General features: G+C 39.3%; 1 protein-coding gene and 1 pseudogene across 7 annotated transcripts in view; both read right to left on the reverse strand.

The window, feature by feature from the left end:
- The window catches only part of PTGER3 (prostaglandin E receptor 3), a 180,011-nt gene that overhangs the window by 75,565 nt on the left and 88,695 nt on the right, over positions 1-15,751 (reverse strand). The window lies entirely within an intron of this gene.
- Positions 28-3,004, reverse strand: LOC107180331 (annotated as a pseudogene).

Genomic DNA, 15,751 nt, shown 5'->3' on the forward strand with positions numbered 1-15,751 from the left:
TTTTTTTTTTTTTTTTTTTTTGGCCTAGGTTCAATATAGTTTATTAATGGGACATGACAAGGTAGGACTTCCCAAGCCCCTCTCCTTCCTCAGGGTGTCTGGGTTGGAAACTGTGGATGTCAGGAGATTCTCAGTGTGTTGGTGGATGAGTTGGGGCAAGAATTCCTCAACAGCTGAGGGCCTCTCTATTCCTCTTGTTCTGGCCTTGGCTGGTGATCCAGGGGGCTCTTACTCCTTGGAGGCTGTGTGGACCATACAGCCCATCGCCTGATTGCTGTAGCCAGATTCATTGTCATACCAGGAAATGAGCTTGACAGAGTGGTCATTGAGAACAATGCCAACCCCAGCATTGAAGATGGAAGAATGAGTGCCACTGTTAAAGTTGAAGGAAACAACTTGGTCCTCAGTAGAGCCCAGAATGCCCTTGAGGGACCCTCTAATGCCTACTTCACCACCTTGATGTCATCGTATTTGGCAGTTTTCTCTAGGTGGCAGGTCAGATCCATGATTGACATGTTGGGGGCAAGGACACTGAAGGCCATGCCAATGAACTTCCTATTCAATTCAGGGATAACCTTGCCTACAGCCTTGGTGGCACCAGTAGAAGTAGGAATGATGTTCTGGGCAGCCCCTTGGTCATCATGCCACTGCTTTCCAGAGGAGTCATCCATTGTCTTCTGGGTGGCAGTGATGGCATGGACTGTGGTCATGAGTCCCTCCATGATGCTGAAGTTGTCATGGATGACCTTGGACATAGTGGCCAAGCAGTTGGTGGTACAGGAGACATTGCTGACAATCTTGAGGGAGTTGTCATACTTCTCATCATTCACTCCCATCACAAACATGAGGGCATCAGCAGAAGGGGCAGAGATGATGACTCCCTTGGCCCACTCTTCAAGTGAGCCTAAGCTTTATCCATGGTGACAAAGACCCCACTGGACTCCACAACATACTCAGCACCAGCATCATCTCATTTGATGTTGGTGGGATCTCATTCCTGGAAGATGGAGATGAACTTTCCATTGATGACAAGTTTCCCATTCTCAGCCTTGACTGTGCTGTGGAATTTACCATGGGTAGAATCATACTGGAACATGTATTCCAGGTAATTGGGTTGATGAAGGGATCACTGATGGTGACAATATCTACTTTGCCAGAGTTAAAAGCAGCCCTGTTGACCCGGCGCCCAGTACAGCCAAATCCATATTTTTCTCACCTCCGCCATCGTGTCTCAGGGACACGGCTGACACTGCATCAGAAGATGCAGCTGTCTGCTGAATGGGGAGGAGCAGAGAACCTAAAACCCAGATTCTTTAGTATGACTTACAAGATTGATAGAGTTCCTCTGTACAAAATGCTTTCCATAATTGAATTATATCCACGAAGGCCTCCCTTATGATATTATAAGTTCCATAACCCAGCAACCAGAAGAGGTCATATGACTAGTTCTCAACAAAGGCAAAAGTAAAGTGTGCTACTTGGCAATTCAGACCTTAAAGGGAAAGCTACTAGCTGGACATAGAACCCCAATCTTGACACACAGTTGAGAACCTTAACACAAAAGGAATCAGGTCCCCGAAGCACTGTGTAAAAAAGAACTCCTAGTGGATCTGTAACATCCACACTGGACTGTTATTAGAGTTAGAAATAAACTTTTGTTGTGTTTGAGCTATTACATTTTGAGGCATATTTGTTACTATAGTTTAACCCACCTCCATGTAATACACCCCAATATAAATAAAAAATATAATATATATTTATTATAAATTATATTATAAATATAATTCCATCCCTAATTGTGTGTACAACTTTATCTTTTATACCGTTTTCCAACTTCTCATATGTATCCTAAGTTTTACCTATACCAAATTACTTAAAATTCCATAGATAAGTCATGCTCACTCTTGCTTTTATACCTTTGCTCCCGCAGGGTTATACCTTTCCTGCCTTATCCTTTAAGACTGAAGCAGACAATGCTCCTCTGCAGAGAAAGAGAAAGAAAGAAAGTTTTTCTTTCTCTCTGTTGTGGACTGAACTGTATTTGCCCTCCCCTAAATTCAAAAGTTGCAGCCCTAACCCCCAATACCTCAGAATGTGACTGTATTTGGAGACAGGAACTTTACAGAAGTCATTAAGGTTAAATGAGGTCTTTAGGGTGAGCCCAATCTGACTGGTGTACTTAAGAGGAGATTTGGACACACAGAGAGACATTCATACTGAGAAAAGACCATGTGAGGACACAACAAGAAGGTAGCTGTCTGCAAGCCAAGGAGAGAGGACACAGGAAAAAGCAAAGTTGCCAACACCTTGATCCTGGAAGTCTGGCTTCCAGAACCGTGAAAAACTAAATTTCTGTTGTTTAAACCATCCATTCTGTGGTATCTTGTTAGGGCGGGCCCTAATAAACTAGTATACACTCCTTGTAGCAGGATGTTTGTCCCTCTGAAATTCAGGAGCATTCTGAGAAGCCCACCCTTTTAGCACTTATCGTAGCTTTTTAAAAAAAAAAATTTTTTTAATGTTTATTTATTTTTGAGCGAGAGAGAGAGAGAGACAAAGCATGAGTGGGGGAGGAGCAGAGAGAGAGAGGGAGACACAGAATCTGAAACAGGCTCCAGGCTCATAGCTGTCAGGACAGAGCCCGATGCAGGGCTCGAACTCACAAACCGTGAGACCATAACCTGAGCTGAAGCTGGACGCTCAACCGACTGAGCCATCCAGGCACCCCAATTATCGTAGCTATTTTTAAATCATTGGTGTACTTGTCTGTCTCCCTAAGTCTCTGTGAATCTTTGAAGGAAGGAACTCTGCCTTATTTATCTGCTTCATTGCCCCCTGATGATATGTTGGAAAACTACTGTGGGAAGTGGATAATCGTTCTTTAGAATGGATTACTTTTTTTCTCCACAACTTGCAGCTTACCAGTAAGTAAGTAAATAAGTAGTCGTTGGGGTTTTCGCTTGCTGTGTATCCTCCTGACATACCTGGCCAGGCTGCCAAACATGGCGGCATTGATTTTGATACAGGATTTCATTATTGAAGACTCTGCCTTGCCATTTTTTAATATTGTTAGGTTGGTATCATTTTGCATATTTACTAAGGTCCGGAAGATGAAGATGGGTTTTAGAACAAGAACAAGATCTTTCAGGAAAGTTGGTGGAGTTGCTGTAGTGAACTGCTTTTAGTATTTTATCCACATTACAATAGCCTCTTTTTTCCAAGAACTACCCCTTTATGCAGAGGTGGGCTTAATCCAGGCTGTGTGCCTCACTTGGTTGGACCAGAGTGGTCACCAGTTCCAAGTCTGAGTAATACAGTTTGATTCGTACATGTTGAATTGAGAATGAGAGAAGGTAATCTTGGTCTCTTTTGAGTGGTTGAAACCAAAGAGATGTAAAACTCCAGAACTGTGAGATAGTCGTGTGCATTGAGAAACAGACATTTGACTGAAGAATGAGATATATCCCAAATACAGAAGTTGTGTAGAAAAAAAAAAAGACTAACACATGGCCACAAAGAGAGAATGACAGAAAGACAGAGAGAAGGAGAGAGAGAAGGGTTGAGAGAGAGATAGAGAAATGGGAGAAGCAACTGTAATGCCAATTAATTTTATTTCTTCATTTCAGTTCCTTGGGAAGTCCTATTACACTCTTTGCTCTTGGATTCCATGAGATTTTAAAACAAATTCCATTCTGATTTAAGCCACCTTGAGATTGACTTCTGTTATTTGCAACAAAAGGGTCTCTTGCTTCAATCAACTAGATAGCATAGTTAACATTTGTAATTTTTGATCACCCAATTCATTCTTCCTGGATTTGGGTAGTAACACTTAAACCATCCTATTTAGAGTGACTTCCCTTTATTCTAGCACATAAGGTTCATTAGGGCCAACCCCAGGCCATAATAATTAGTTCAAGAAGGGAAACACGATCCAAACTGGGCTAATATCTCCATTTGCTAGAACTAAGAAGTTGTGAGGAGCTGAAGAATTTTTTTCTACTAAGGTTGTCTAACTAGTAAGGATGATAGCCTGTAGCTTTTCCTGTTCATCTTGCCTGCATGAAAAGAGAACATTCCTGAGAATAAAACCAGTGCAGGAGAAGGCAAAGAACAAAACCAGAAAAACCCAGATTCTCCAAATGTCATCTAGGCATCAAGATCCTAGACTCTTAAGTTATTTCACCAATAAATTGTTCTTTTTTAAAGTCAGTTTGAGGGTTTTTTTGTTGTTGTTATTTACAACCAAAGCATCCAGTATGAATATAACTTCCTTGCACTTCTTTGAGTTGGTGAAGTTTTATTATGTACACCAAGTTTTATTATGTAGCACCAAATGCCTAGCTCTGTATTTGAAATATAGTAGATGCTAGAAAAAATAACTGCTGGTACTGAATTATGAAGACAAATGGTACCTAGCATGTCATTTTGGGGGTGTCTTTTTACAGCCTTACCTCTTCATTTGAATATTCTGCCAAATCAGTGCTCTATCATCAGTGGATTTTAGTTAGATTAATTAAGAAGGGTTACTATTTAAGTCCTTGTTATTCCTTGCCATCACAACAAACCATTTGTGTTTGTTCTCCAAATGCTGAATCCTAAGTAGTTACCCCTTTCCATCTCACTACCACCAGCTTTGTGAGAACTCCTGATCTGAACCAGTCTAATAGCCTCGTGATGCATCTCCAAATCTCTACACTCTTCTCTCTCAAATCCACTTAACAGAGTGTAATGAGAAACATCTATCTAGTCACGGTTTGGGGCCATGGCTGTTATACAAATTACAGATAATGTATATAAGGGAACTAACACTGTGCATGGCATATCGATTAATATTAAAATGTCTACAACTATAAAGATAACCCTGGAATATTAACAGGTAATTATTTTTTAGTATTAACTGTCTACCTGGTGCTTTATCTCATTTATCCTTTTTTTTTTAATATCAAATTTATTGTCAGATTGGTTTCCATACAACACCCAGTTCCTCAATACCTATCACCACCCTCCGCTCCCTCCCGCCCCCATCTACCCTTAGTTTGTTCTCAGTTTTTAAGAGTCTCTTATGCTTTGGCTCTCTCCCTCTCTAACCTCTTTTTTTTTTTTTTTCATTTATCCTTTACATTAACTCTTTGAGGTACTTTTGCAGGTGAAAACCCCAAAAGTCAGAGAGCTTAAAAAACACAAATTTAGAGAGTGGTTGAGATTATATTCAAACCAGGGGTGACTGACTTCAAAGTCTTTGCTTAATTTCCCTACTATCTATTACATCTCTCTACTATATAATTTTTATACTTTCTAAGCAGAAAAACAAATCAAACGTGGCCCCTTCTAACTTGGAGAAGCTGATAACAATGAGACACAAAAGCTGATCTTAGAAAATGCACCCTAGGGAGCCTGGGTGGCTCAGTCGTTTAAGTGGTTAAGTGTGGGACTTCAGCTCAGATCATGATCTCATGTTTTGTGAGTTCGAGCCATTCTTCTGACTCTGTGTTGACAGCTCGGAGCCTGGAGCTTGCTTCAAGTTCTGTGTCTCCCTCTTTCTCTGCCCTTCCCCTGCTTATGCTCTGTTTCTCTCTCTCTATCAAAAATAAATATTAAAAAAAGAAAATACACCCTAATGCCCTGCTGCAGATCCTTCACTTCATGTTTTCCTTACAGCTTTGCAGTTTTGTGAAAAGCAGCACATGAGAGGTTTTGCTCCTAGCGTGGGATGTGGCCTTTAGGACAGAACACCTGCTCTCAAATTCAGACTGCGTCCCTACCCACCAGTGTGTGTCTGTGCATATGAAAACCAGAGAGAGTGACTCTAATAGACTAAAATGGGATGCTTTCCAAGGACTTGGAGTCATGGGACAACAGATCTTATACAATCTAATCTGACTTGTTCTGGCATAAAAATGTTGTTTTTTACAAAGAGTTTACACTCCCATATACTGAACAGATCCAGCTAAGTATTGCTGTTATTTTCTTCATGTTAAATTAAAAAGAAACAAATCACAAAGCAGGAATTCCTTCTTCAAAGAAAAACTATCTTTATCTTTTAAAGTCCTTGACTTATTGGGGTGCCTGGGTGGCTCAGTTGGTTGAGCGTCTGACTTTGGATCACGATCTTGCATTTGGTGAGTTCAAGGCCACATAGGGTTTGCTGCTCTCAGTGCATAGCCTGCTTCAAATCTTCTGTTCACCCTTCTGTCTGTCCCTCCCCCACTTGCACTCTCTCTCTCAAAAATAAATAAAACATTAAATAAATAAATAAATAAATAAATAAAGTCCTCGACTTATGGAAGTGCATGAAGAAAACGTATCAGTGGCCCTTTGAAAGTCACATTTCCTGTTGTATGGGGTTGGGGTGCTCACAGAGACTTAGCCGGCAGTCCACCCTACTGACGTAGTTCACACACTTAGACTTCTAGTTTAGTTTTCCCTTTTGACATTCCTACTCCAATAGGACTGAGGCCCAGACCTGAGTCCCAGCGCACTTGGCTAGGGTCCTGACTATTTTTGCTTCAGGAATCAGGTATGAGTGGTCACAGGTCTTAGGTTTCAGCCCCTCCTACATTTTACTTTCATTCATTGATTTGCCCCTGTGTGTCCTTGAGAGGTTTATATCATTGCAAATATAACTACCTAAGAAGGATTTCAGTGACCAGAAGTAGCAAGATAAATTAGAAAAAGAATAAATTCCAGGGCCTCAGACCTGGGTTTGCTTCATTGCCTCGGTAGTATGTTCTTGGCAAAGTCAATTATCTGCTGTATGACTTAGTTTCCTCATTGGTGAAAATGGGGATAGCCATTTTTATTCTCAGGGCTTTTGTTAGAATTAACCATGATATCATATGTAGATATATCTAACACTGTGTTTAAGCTAAAGTAGATGCTCAAGAAATCTATTTTTTCTCACCTTCTGAAAGTAAAAAAGAGATTCATATGTTTAGAAAAAGAACTCAAGTTAACTTCTGCATTAGGCAATACCCAAACTCAGTGTCTCACACTGCTGTAGACTGGGATTGTTGAACTTCAGGTTGCATTGCTGGGACTCATGACAGCTGATGTGTCATGCATTGCTTACATCATTGTTGAGAATTTGCAACCAAAATAAGCAGCATGATATCATTTAGAAGCAGTTACACTCTTGTTCATTTATCTGTGTATACATGTTCTAAAAATTTATATTTACACATGCTATGGCTTGTTTTGTTTTGATAGGATGGGTGATTGTTTGTGCTTAGAAATCCTAAGAAACAAAATATTTTTATAAAATGTTCATAGTAATCAAAACATAAGTTAAGTGCCAGAGAACACAATCATGGATTTCATCGGGGCTATAGACATAGTGAGTGTAATGGAATAGTAGGGTTTTCCTGTAATGCCTGAGACAGACTCTGGACCACGCTTCACTGCCTGGGGGATCCAGTAATGGCTGTTATACAAAATCAACACTCCCTGCATAATTGAACATGAATCTTTGAGCTTTACATGTTGCCATTAATTTGAAAATAGCTGCACACTAATTTACATTCATTTTCTGATATTCAAAGAAAATGGAGAGAGATAATCTAATCACTGAGACTGGGAACTTGTATAATTCCATATACAAGTAGTTTAGCAAGTATGTCTGATATTTTTTTATGTACTTCATTCCTGTACAGGATTTTTTAAATTATACAGAAACAGATGGAGCAGACCTTGCAAGAACTGAGAAAGAAAAAATGATCAGTGACATTTCATCTGAATTGGGAATAATTTCTCAAGTCCGTCTACATTCCTGGCTTAATTAAGATTATGAGTTCATGGTTCATGTGTCTGAAAATTAAGATGAATATTCTGATCATGGTCAAACTGGGATCTATTGAATGGGATTTGTGAAATCTTTGTTATAGTTTCTGCATTTTCAGGATGATATTGCAACTATAGGTATATAATAAAATCTAAATTTTGTTTCCATTTTCTTATCATTCTGAGGGATGTGCATCAGAGCAAATTCTCCAGTCTTGGGTAAAAATGTCAGAAAAAGACCCTTGTATTTACTGTTACAAAGTGAAGATATTTCCTGTAGAGACCTTTGTCCTCAATTTCAGCACCCTAAACATGGAGACAGGGAGACTGAGGAAAGACAATGAAAAGACAGTGTAGGTGCGGTGCAAGCTCACTTTTGATATCCATTCAAATGTTAGTAATAATGTATTTTAGTACTAGAGGGTATCTTCAGTGGGAGTACTCCAACTCTCTGGCATTCTTTGCTATAATTTGACCTCATCGTTAAATGCTCCTAACCAGGTAGGGGTCTGATGTGTTGCTCCTGACAAGTCTACTCTTGCTGTGGATGGTTCTCCTTCCCAAATGTTTCCTGTAGATAGAGATCACAAACGATAAGCAAGGATGCTTAGAGAATGTTTCTCAAAGGCTCTGCTAGCATTAAAATATTTTCTTAGAGTTAACTATTGGAATAGATTCAAATATAGTTTGCACCTTATCCACAGAGCTCCTCTGTTGTCTCTTCATGTGTGGGGTAAAGAGGTCAAGAGAAAAGTTTTTAGCGATGGGGAGTGAATTACACATACACACACACACACACACACACACACACACGCCTACAAATAGAGATACAAAAGGTTTGTTTCTTACAAAACACTTGGAACAGTTTAAGTCCCTAGGGTTGAGACTCTTCACTTAAGAAGTTTGGCATTTCATCATTTTCCAGGTACAAAATATAGTTCCATATTCTCCCTATGCTCTAATTTGCTTTCTGATGTTGAATGTTATTAATAGTCAAGCAACATTAAATTAGCCACACATCTCTAAGTTGTCCAAAGTGATTGAGCATCTCCTTTTAAAGTGTCCCACAAAACCAGAGAATACTTGAGACAGTGTTGAGAAGGGAAGAATATTCCAGACAAGAAATGGCAAGTTTAAAATTGGAGTCAAGAAACAAAGTAGTTCAGAAGAGTATAGTTCAAGGGAAAGGAATGATTAAGTTAAGCAAATGGTAAAGGTCATGATGGATTTTGTAAGCCTTGTGAAAGAGTTTGGAAAACAACGATACGCACCATTAACCGAAAAGAGAAAAACGTCAAGGACATTTGTGCTAAGACTTGAGTTGTGTGGTCATTGATGCATTCCAACCTGGGCTGCTCATATTTTGATCAGTTTGTCATCTGTTGAGAGATACTGGTGGGAAGGCTAGTAAAGATATGGATACTCCAGAGCAGTGCTGTTCAATAGAGTATTCTGTACGATCAGGTAACCACTATACACATATGGCTACTGAGAATTTGAGATAAGGCTTGTGCAGTGAGGATGGTAATTGCCTTTAGCTCAGTGGGTAATAAAGGAAAAATAGGGATAGGCTTTTTGGGGGTTAAATGCTAGGAGATATGGGAAGAACTCCAAAATCCATTCTGCAAATCAAGAGCAATATTAAGAACATGGCCAAATTCAGTGACATCAGGACAACCAAATCTGAAGACTGAGTGTGTCGAAGTGCAGAGGCATATTCTTGAATAGTTTGGCAAGAGTTAAGGAGCAGAGCAGGGTTGTAGGAGAGTCAGAAAAATTCTTCTGGACCTGATTCACTGAAGTAGCCTTGCCTTAGAAACATAAGGTGTGGTCTCCCCAGGTCGGTGTTCATTGTTCTTAAAAAGAAACAGACTGAAATCAACACCCTACAGCCTGTGGAGAGATTAATTAATTAACCAAGAAGAAACAAAGCAAAAGACGCCTCGAAGGTCTTTCTTCTTGGGCTTCTAGAAATGTAAATATTTGCCATCACAAAATGGCCACCATTTATAAATGAATATTAGTCCAAAACTATGAAGAGTTATTTTTTCTTTAATGTTTATTTTTATTTTTGAGAGAGACAGAACATGAGTGGAAGAGGGGCAAGAGAGAGGGAGACACAGAATCTGAAGCAGGCTCCAGGCTCTGAAGTGTCAGCACAGAGCCTGATGTGGGGCTCGAACTCATGAACCGTGAGATCATGACCTGAGCCAAAGTTGGACGCTTAACCATCCGAGCCACCCAGGCACCCCTATGAAGAGTTACTTTTAAATAAATACTGGTTTCTTTGTCTGCAGACCTAGACTCTAAAATTATTCAGGCAACTGATGAGGAAGGACTGAAGCAGGTTTGTGGGACTAGTTTCTTCACCTCACTGACTCAGAAGTTCCTCGTAAGTAAACTCAGGGAGTGTCCCTCTTCCAGGTGGGAAATGAGCATGCTCCATTAGTGAGCCACTACTTCAGACAAAATCAGACTGAAAACACATAAGAAAGTCAAACATGCAAGAGATGTATTTTAGAGTGGAATTCTGTTCCACAGAGAGGAACTGATATAAATTTGATAATTATGCCTAACCTTTCACACATAATACTGGATAATAAATTCTAGCACTTCATGCTGTTCTTTAAATTTATTCTTTTCTTTCATAAAGATACAATTAATTTAATGTCAGTGTGCCCCAAACAACTAAATGTTAACCATCCATTACACGCTTAATTGTTTTCACCTTTGTCTTATTTTCACCCTTTTTTCCCACTAGTTTATGCATATTTATATTTTCATTTTCCACTCATTTTTTATTCTTTTAGTGGTTATTTTTTTTGAAGGACAGAGAGATAGACAGTATGAGTAAGGGAGGGGCAGAGAGAGGAAGATACAGAATCTAAAGCAGGCTCCAGCCTCTGAAATGTCAGCACAGAGCCTGACACGGGGCTCAAACACACAAGTGGTAAGATCATGACCTGAGCCAAAGTCAGATGCTTAACCTACTGAGCCACCCAGTCTCATTTTTTAAATAATAAGAGAAAATCACAATAAAATGGTCAAAAAATTTTGCAAAACTACATTTGCTCAAGACAAATTTAGAGATACTCCATAGCCTATAGGAAGACATAGTAAGAAATAAATGTTTATTAGCTGATTATAAATCTCCAAATTTGGCATAGGAAAGGACATGCATAATAATGGTGCCAATGCATAATTCACAAAAACACAGACATAGAAAAGACAAATGTATCAAAGCCAAGAGTAGCCCCTTCCGTTCACTCTATTTCACTACAATTTGCCCTTTAGTTTAGATTCCTTGAATATTTCTATGTGATGGAGAATCACACCAGTGTACCTTGAGCAGGGAGATGTAGAGAAGAGTTGAAGATGATTGGGCAGCTCTGGTAAAGAAAAGTAGCAGAATACTGATATTTACTGAGCACCGCCTATGTGCTTAAAGATGCAGTGAATTATCTCACTCTTCACAACAGCCCCTTGGCTCATCACAAAAATATTTCTTTGGCATCTGCAATGTGCCAGGTTCTGTGCTTGGTAAAGACAAGGATGGATAAGATCAAGCCAGTCTCTGCTCTTGTGAAACGCATATTCTAATTCAGAAAACAAAGAAAGAAGTAAACAAAGAAGCAAAAACAAGTTACAAATTAGGATAGGCACTGTAAAGGAAACAAATTAGATAAGGTAGAAAATAATAAGAGAAAACTACCACAGATAGGAAGCATAAGAAAGAGAGCTTTGAAAAAGTATTTAAGCCAGTAACCAAAGGAAGAAACAGAACTATACATGCAGGAAATTGAGAAAAAAAAGTGGAATAGCATGTACAAAAGTCCTGGGGTGAGAAAGATCCCTATGTCTACTGAGAAATGAATAAGCTGGGGAAAGAAGAAGAAAAATCATTAGGAGGCCATCAGTAGTGTAGTGACCTTGCTGAGAGACAAGTTTTGTGTGGATTAGAATAGCAGTACTCAAGATGAAGCATAGTGAACAGTATCGAGACATATTTTGGAGGTAAGATATATTTTACAGTAGTACTTGTCACATGGGCTTCTTTTTTTTATTTTTTTTATTAAAAAAATTTTTTTTAATGTTTATTTTTGAGACAGAGAGAGACAGAGCATGAATGGGGGAGGATCAGAGAGAGGGAGACACAGAATCCGCAACAGGCCCCAGGCTCCGAGCTGTCAGCACAGAGCCCGACGCGGGGCTTGAACTCGCGGACTGCGAGATCATGACCTGAGCCGAAGTCGGCCGCTTAACCGACTGAGCCACCCAGGCGCCCCAACCACATGGGCTTCTTAATATCCCCTACTTTAACAGATGAGAAATAATCTAAAAAATTAGGAGATTAACCAAGGGTCTTACAGGAAATAACTTCAGGATGGGGGTTATGAACCCTGCCTTCCTTAAAGTCCTTTTCATGCATCGTACTTCCTAGCTTTATTAATTCAAGGTCAATGCAGGTTTACAGAATCCTAAAAGTAGAAGCTTTTGCCAGTCTAATGATTCTGAATTCAAATATGCTTTAATAACCTGGACAGCATACAGATTTTTAGTTCACAAATCCATAACTTCATTTCATCTAAAAAAGGCACCAAGTTCTACAAGCTCTCCAGATATAGTTGTTCTGCACAAAATACCAAAACACTTTGCATTTCTTCCAGCGATGTGCAGTGTTAACACCATGTATATGAAAATTTTTCCATTGACTAAAGCAGCAATTTGTAGCAATTGTGAACCATATGCTGTTAAGTCTAAACTGGGTAATTTCAGTGACCAACCCATTTTTTCATCTTTGCTAAAAATACGCCTGTATCCTCCCATATTTAAAATGGCCCTGGTTGCTGAAAATCTCCGACCATGCCAAGTAAGTCAACACAAGAAAAAGGTTTAAAATAAGCACTTGGTCTAAAAAATTGAGCCGAAAAGGACTTTGCTCTCTAAACTCAGTACTTCTGCACTTAATTTCTTCATTTTTATTCTGTCCTTACTGTTGAGATTCTGGGGGATATATTAGTGCTGATTGCTAGTACTTCCATTTCTCCTTTTTCTCAGAATGTGGTGAGATTATTTTCCTCTTCAATTGGCTCAGCATGCTACTTGCTTTAGAAGCGAATGGGTGCCTCTCTAAGGCTCTGCCTTTTGCTCCCACAGGCCCAGCCATGTTGGGAGCCTCGGTTAGCCCGAGTCTCTGATGGAGATGACCTGAGGCCCGGTCTCCACACCCAACCCCCCACAGGCAGGCTAGGTGAGGGCAAACAAACTTTTATTGTTTCAAGAAACTAAGATTTTGGGTTTTATTGTTGTTGCTGCTGCTAATGTATGCCCTCGTTTTCTTCATATTCTTTAGGTGAAGGAAATACAAATCTCCAAATTAGGGAAGTTTGACAGGCAGTATAGTTGGCAGAAGGTCAGGAAGTCTGCATTCAGATAATCTGTTTTTAATCATTCTTTGCACTTTGCCTGCTCAATGACCCCTCTTTTTTCTCAGCTGTAAAAAGCGACAATCATGTAAGTGCGGTATGATGGTTTGTCAAGTGCCTAGCAGGATGCCAAACCATAGATGATGGTTAAAATGAGAATAGGCATCCTTGAGAAGAGTAGTGGTTAATAGACTAAAAATCTAGAGGGATATATACCCATGTACTTCCGACTGAATCTGAAGAGACTGCAAAAATGGCAGAAAAATGGCCATTTATCCCCTCACTCCCCTCCTATCCCTGGAAGCTTCTCCCTAGTCACAAGTGCACCTTTTTGTCCCTTTCTGTGTACCTGATGCTCTCTGCCCTCCTCCAACTCCTCTGTCACAAACTGCTCCCAGGGAACAATGCACACCACTCGTCAAATCGTTCATTAAAGTAACCACGTTTCCCCAAGACTTAACTTTTGTTACAAGACTAAAGCTCCAACATAGTATTTTTGGCCTTAGGTGAAAAACAGCAATGGGAAACTTTTCACCTGAACCCAGGACGACAGAGAGGATGCCTCTAGCTTGTTAGGTCCACTAAGCTGGGTGGGTTTCCTGGTTAGTCTTTAGACAAGACTTTCATGAAGCTGTCCAGAGTGTGCTGGGAAAAATACGACAGTTTGGCAGGGTCTTCTGTGGGCTCAGGATCAGCAGTGCTAGCACTGTGTTTGTATGACTCTTGAAATGGACAGGGGCCTTCTGTACTGTCTTCATACTAAGCCTCACAGCAATTCTGCAAAAGGGTGTTAAGAACTTTGTTACAGATGATGAACTGAAGCTTAAACTTTTACAGTCATTTCCCAAGTTCACATAGATGGAGAGTAGAGGAAGATGTATCCCAAACCAGCAACTCTGATTTCCAGGCTAATCCCCTCTTTCACTTCACCAACACAGCTTTCTGCCTCTGGAGGAGTAAATGCAATGTTGTCTCTTGATCTTAATAACATATGCTATCACAGAATGCAGATATCTCTTTTTAGTAGTAGATGGTAACATGAAATTATGTTTTCTACATTTATAAGATAACTAAAAGAGAGAGGGGGGAAAAGAATGAGAGTTAAAAAAAAAAAACTACAAATGTACTCTTGAATATGAAATTAAGTTGAGGTATCCTGTACAGCCATGTGTTCTAGCTAAAAAAAAAAAATCCCACTGCTTCAGGTCATCTTCATCTTCTCCTACATGAAGAAAGACAGAAGGAAATGGGGAAGGATGCTACATTTTTAAGTCCCATCATTTTTCTAAGAAACTATCATTGTTTTCTGGTAGCTAATATAATTTCTAACATCTTATCTATTTGCAAACTGTTTTAAACATTGGAAACATCTTAAAGGTTACAGTGAAAAGACAAGATTTGTAGCCAAACAAACCTGGGTTTGAATACTAATTCCACCATCTAAAGTTATAGACCTTGGGAAAGTGAGTTAATTAAGCCCCACTCTAGAGATGGGCCTCAAGCTTCTCATCTCTAAAATAGAAGTTTACAGTAACAATCTCATAGAACAGCAGTGAGTATCATATGAGATAGTATAAATCACTTATATATTGAAAAAATTTTAAATGTTACTTCTCCTTTCCTTTTGCATCATATAGTTCTGTAATTTTTATTCCCAAGTAACACACAATCAAGTGGATTTTATTGATTTAATAGATATTTGAAAGAAGGAGAGAAAGAAAGAAAGAAAGAGAAGGAAGAAAGAGGAAAGGAAAGATGGAAGGAAGAAAGGAAAATTGCAGGCCAATATCCCTGATTAACATAGATGCAAAAATCCTCAACAAAATATTAGCAGACCAAATTCAACAGTACATTAAAAGAATCATGCACCATGAAAAAGTGAGATTTATTCTAGGGATGCAAGAGGGTTTAATATCTGCAAGCCAATCAATGAAATACACCACACTGACAAAATGAAAAGATAAAAATCGTATGATCACCTTAAGGAGGGAAGAAGGGAGGGAGGAAGAGAAAGAAAAATCTTTAAGGACAATAGTTCTAAAATGAAGTGGAGATATTTTCCTTCTCTGAATGGTCTGTTATTGTTCTGTCAGCAGAGATTGGAAGCACTTGGAGTTATCCTGTCCTTGTCCTCTTTCCCCAGTAGTGACATAAGTAAGAGATATAAAAACTTTTTGTGACGCTTCTGATAATATCATGAAAAATTGGTCATTTGTTCATGAAGCAGAACATCCTGCTTGAAAGACTTTTAGCTCCGTTTGATTTTGTCATTTATTCACTACTGGAATTGTTACAGAAATATATTTTAGGGCCACTGATCTCATCCCTGTACAAAATTATACATTTATGTTTCAGACAACTGACCAGGTTTCTAATGTAAATCTAAGAGACAGAGGAATTTTCCAATGCCCAGTCTAAGATTGGTCTTAACTAAACCCTTGCTCTTTGTGCTACTTCCGGTAGCGATTTCTTCCTCATCTTGGAGGAGAACATCTATAGGTTTGGGCAGCTGTCTCCACCCTAAAGAAGGACTAGTTTCTTTTATAGTT

The sequence above is a fragment of the Panthera tigris genome, chromosome C1, assembly GCF_018350195.1.
Source record: "Panthera tigris isolate Pti1 chromosome C1, P.tigris_Pti1_mat1.1, whole genome shotgun sequence".
NCBI lineage: Eukaryota > Metazoa > Chordata > Mammalia > Carnivora > Felidae > Panthera > Panthera tigris.